Source organism: Oryctolagus cuniculus, chromosome X (assembly GCF_051225735.1).
Source record: "Oryctolagus cuniculus isolate XC-2025 breed Fujian yellow rabbit chromosome X, ASM5122573v1, whole genome shotgun sequence".
Taxonomy (NCBI): Eukaryota; Metazoa; Chordata; class Mammalia; order Lagomorpha; family Leporidae; genus Oryctolagus; species Oryctolagus cuniculus.
In genome coordinates this window covers 99,404,187-99,409,268 of record NC_142888.1, presented here as the reverse complement: position 1 = coordinate 99,409,268, position 5,082 = coordinate 99,404,187, and positions in this window count along the sequence as shown.

The following is a 5,082-nucleotide window of genomic DNA, read 5'->3' as shown; positions in this document are numbered from 1 at the left end:
GCGCCTGCACCTGCATGGGAGACCAGGAGGAAACACCTGGCTCCTGGCTTCACATCAGCATAGCTCCGGCCATAGCAGCCATTTTGGGGGGTGAACCAATGGAAGGAAGACCTTTCTCTCTGTCTCTCTCTCTCTCACACTGTTTAACTCTGTGAAAAAAAAAAAAAAGATAGTGATGCTCACCAATACTTGGGTAGGCCTAAAACCCAGGGCTATATGGGTTAACCTATCTCTTGGCTGTTCTGGAATCTGTGAAAAGTATGGATCTGGAGGCTATAAGTCTAATCTAGTACTGCAGGTTATATCCAAAAGACCAAGCCAGAGAACTGTGCCAATCTGTGCTGATCTGATGGCTAGAGCTACAGGGTTGGCTTAGAATTAAGATAAATTTCAAGCCTGTATCCATCATAGCTAATTCCATGCTTGGGATTGTACAGAGCTCAAGGCAGGCCTGGTGACTGAGTCTGGGGGGCTGGCATGGTGTTAGGGTAGACCCAAAGCTCATGGCCACTAGAGGCAGCCCAGCATCACTGAGATAAGGCAGGAAGTAGAGTGAGCCCACACATCATGTATGCTAGGCAGGCACAGAGTCTGTGGTTGTGGGATCTGGCCTAGTGCCAGAGGAGGACAGGAGGCTCAGACCATGGGTACTGAACTAGAGTCTGGACCCTTGGGGGCCTGCCTGATGCTAAGTTTTATTGGGACAGACATGATATTGTGGTCCAAAGTAATGTATGGTACTCCCTTTCTTCTTGTTTCCCCAAGCAAAGGGTATTTCTCTTCAAGTTTCCTGGGATTTGTGTATGTGCACATGTGAGAGTGTTATGTGTATAGTATAAAACAAAACTTCCTACCATCTCAATATGTCTTCTTATTTCAGTGAAATATATAGTTGCTGTAATCCCTCACCTGGCTTCCTTTGCTTTTATGAAGGCATTTTCACATATTGATAGTTGTTGAAATTGATGGTACTATGGTGAGGTGAGCACCAGAAAGACCTATTTTGCCATAATGCTGATATAAAAAAAATCTGTCTCTCTTTTCATACTATCTGATGCCATAAAATCCAAAGGCTCTAAATATATTCTTCTTTTATGTTGTCACTCTTGACCATGATACTTCTACACAGAACTACAGCTTCACATCTCTAGTTAATGCCTAACATGCTACTGCAAATTCATTTGTCCTAACTCTTCAGATCAAGCAACTTCTTTTCCAGGTTCCTCTAGCCTTTGGGAGAGGTTGTCTCAGGATTTTAGGTGCCCATATTGTCTTCCTTAGTGCTAATGCAGCTGTGTAGCTTCTTGGACTTTCCTCAGGACAAGGCTACTGGAGAAAAAAGGTGGAGGAAGAAAAAAAACACACAGATTCTTCACCTACTCTCCGACTTAAAAGTGTTCTGTCCACTCACTAGAAAGATGTGGTTTTTCTCAGAGGTTTTGCTTCGTGCATTCAAAGTGCAGTTCTGGGACTAGGTTCACGCTTGACTCAAAGTGGGGAGATTAAAAACAGGATTTTTTTAAGTTAAAAAAAATCCCTTGTGAGCTATTGTTTCCTGTTCAACACCTCCAGGCAGTTTCTTTTTTGTATTCTGTCCAGAGTTCTTGTAATCAATTCTGGAAATAAACTGTGGTGACTTGTTCTATTTTAGCCAGCACTAGAAGTCTTACTATCTTCTTTATTCATTCTTTTTACTTGTTATTTTCTGTCTTTTCCTATTAGAGTATAATGTCCATGTATGCTGCCATTTTAGCTATTGAATTACCAGTGTAAATAACAATGCTTAATTAATAGTAATTCCTTAACATATACTTGTTGAATGCATAATTAATAGAATTGTTAATTAATGTGTATTTTTCTTTTTCTTCCATTGGCTTTGTTTTTAAAAGATCCCAATTATGGGAATATGCATTTTAGCACCTTTCAAGATCACCTGATCTTCCTGGCTCATCCCATGATGCTGTCTCCTTTCTCATGACACCAGAAAGTGATCCTTCTGTGATGTTCAATTTAGTAGAATGCATTTTTAGCTACAGGCTCATTTAGAAATGTTTCATGGAGGGGCAGAGTTGTGGCACTGCAGATTAAGCAGCTACCTAAGATGCTGGCATCTCATATAAGCACAATTTCACAAACCAGCTGACCCACTTCCAATCCAACTTCCTGCTAATGTACCTGGGAGAATAGTCAAACACGGCCCAAGTACTTAAGTCCCTTGCTACCCATATGGAAGACCTAGAAAGAGTTCCTGGGTTTAGCCTGGCTTAAACCTGGAAGTTGGTGAATGAACCAGTGGATGGAAGATCTTTGTCTCTCACTCACTGCCACTCTGCCTTTCAAATAAATAAAATAAATCTTTAAAGACAGAGAAATTTGGGGCCAGCGCTGTGGTGCAGTGGGTTAATGCCCTGGCCTGAAGCCCCAGCATCCCATATGGGTGCCAGTTCTAGTCCGGGCTGCTCCTCTCCAATCCAGCTCTCTGCTATGGCTTGGGATAGCAGTAGAAGATGGCCCAGGTTCTTGGGCTCCTGAACCCACATGGGAGACCCCAAGGAAGCTCCTGACTCCTGGCTTCGGATCGGCACAGTTCCGGCCATTGCGGCTACCTGGGGAATGAACCAGTGGATGGAAGACCCCTCTCTCTGTAACTCTTTCAAATAAATAAAATAAATCTTTTTTTAAAAAAAGAGAATTTTTCATTAGAGATGCAAAATCCAAAGTAAATCAACTTCCTGTCTTATCTAGATCTTAAATCAACCTTGCTCCACATCTATTAGCATTACTGTATATTATAAATCTTTATGGAAGTAACTCGAGATTCCTAGAGAATGTCAAAAATTCTAAACATTTTAAAATCAAGTTTAAGCATACAGCACCTTAGTAAAATACTCCTTACCAACTTAAACATTCTGTAAATTGTTATTTTTCAGTTTTGAACTTTATCCCTTTCTGAAGATAAAGTATGAAAATGGCCTGTAAGAAAAGAACACTGTGCCTATCTTTGCCCTTGTTATGCACTGAGGCAATTGAATTGGCTTTCCATGGGCACACACTGATCATTAGGCTAGCAGTAGAGCAAGAACAAAAGGAACTGAATTTAATGAATAGCTGGCATTTGAGAAATGTAACACTTCTAATAGCAAGTATCATAGAAAAAGTTTCAATAAATCTTTTCCACTGTCTGATGGATTGATATACAATCTATGTAGTCCTCAAAAACCTTGAGAGTCCTGGGGGTTAGAAGGTCGCAGAGTATCTACCTGGAAACACAGGAGCTTTATACAACTACCTCTTCATGTATCTCTTTCAGGGTTTATCTAATCCTTACAAACTATTTCTAAATCTATATTGTAGAGCATTAAGATAAGGAGTTAATATAGTATTCTTCATAATATAGACTGGGCACACAATTTATCATCCAAATCAGTTTGTAATTAAGACAGGAGGTGGCACTGATATTTATTACAGGAAAAAAGGAATAAATGAATTTTCCTGTATAAACAAGGATGTATGATCTGCCCTTATGATACAGAAGATTATATACTTTCTATAGTATCTAATTCAGCTAAACACACCAGACTTACAACAAATACACACTGGCATTCAGTAACAGTAAGAAATTGTATTGAATATATTAAAAGTCATAATGATGCTCAAAAATGGTAATGAATAAAATTAGTTACCACTGTTTGTGGAGATCCAAAACCTTACTTTCAAGATGGATTATGAAATAAAGATTAGGCATTAATCCTTACTTAACTGTATGGACTGCCTTTTAGGTTAACCAAAGAGCCCTAATTTATAAGACTTTGCTTTATGTAGATTTCCAGTTAGTAACAAACAATTTTGTTGTGATCCCCTAATGAAACAATTGATTTAGGAAATATTCAGCAATGGAGGAAATCAATAAATCAAAGATTTATGGGAAATTTCATAATAGAAGGATCATGCTAATATCATCTCAACCCACTGAACACTTGGCATCAGCAAGTTCAGGAAAACCAGGCATTATCTGCTTCTTGATGTGGTATAACACAAACACACAAACTGTAAACCACCACCTATGATGTATTCTTGCCAAAAAAGTATAACTTAGAGCTAATTAAGCCTTAATAGGTCACGTCTTATTTAAAGGAAATAAGGGATAAGAAAAAATTCAATAAAATCACATGGAAGCAAATACATCTAGATTATGACACATCTTGCAATAAAACTGAGTTTGACTTAGTAGTATAAAGAAAGAAAAAATAGAAAATGAAGAGGGATATGTTCTGATTAAAGGTGTTAAAAGCATTAAGCCAAATACAATGCGTGTAATTCAGACTCAAAGAATCAAATAGATATTATTGCAGACAATTAGCTGTACTTGAATAATGACTTACGGTAGGTAAATAAAATTGCTACATATTTTACTTTACCTCTCCTAATCCACTTTTCATGGCTTTGTATTTATTTTAATATTTCTGCCCTTAGATTTCATATTAAAATTGAAAGTGAATTACATACCACCATCATAGTAAAACTTTATTACTTTTTTATATTTGATAATTTAATTATAACAATTTGCTACAGCTTTGAGTTCTTATTTTGTGTCCTTTAGATTTCTTGTTTCAGGATTTCCACTTCCTTCAAATATTTGAAGTTTTAGGCTTTTTTTTTTTTTTTGAATAAGCCATAGTCATTTCTCTCTTTTCCTTTTCACACTCTCATAATGTATATATTGAGCCTCTTGATGTTGTTCTATAATTCCCTTAACATTTCTTCACATTTTTGCATTTTTCCTCCTTTGGATTTTTACAATTTTTTTTATTAAGATAATCCCGGTAATGCCTGCTGCTTACAGCATGACAGTATTCTGGCAACCCTGTGGTGCTTTCTGCCTGCACCCACAGGAAGACAAACAGTTTCTGAAGGATGTGGAAATAGTTTTCAAGCCTCACCTGGGTGCCTGTATGCAAAGTTAAAATGTGTTTGCATATCTACGTTCACCCACATGGCTGGCAAAGCAGGGAAGACCTGGACTATGTGGCAGCTGTAGTTGTGGGGAGATAAGGAGATACTTTTGAAACAGCCAGTTCTTTC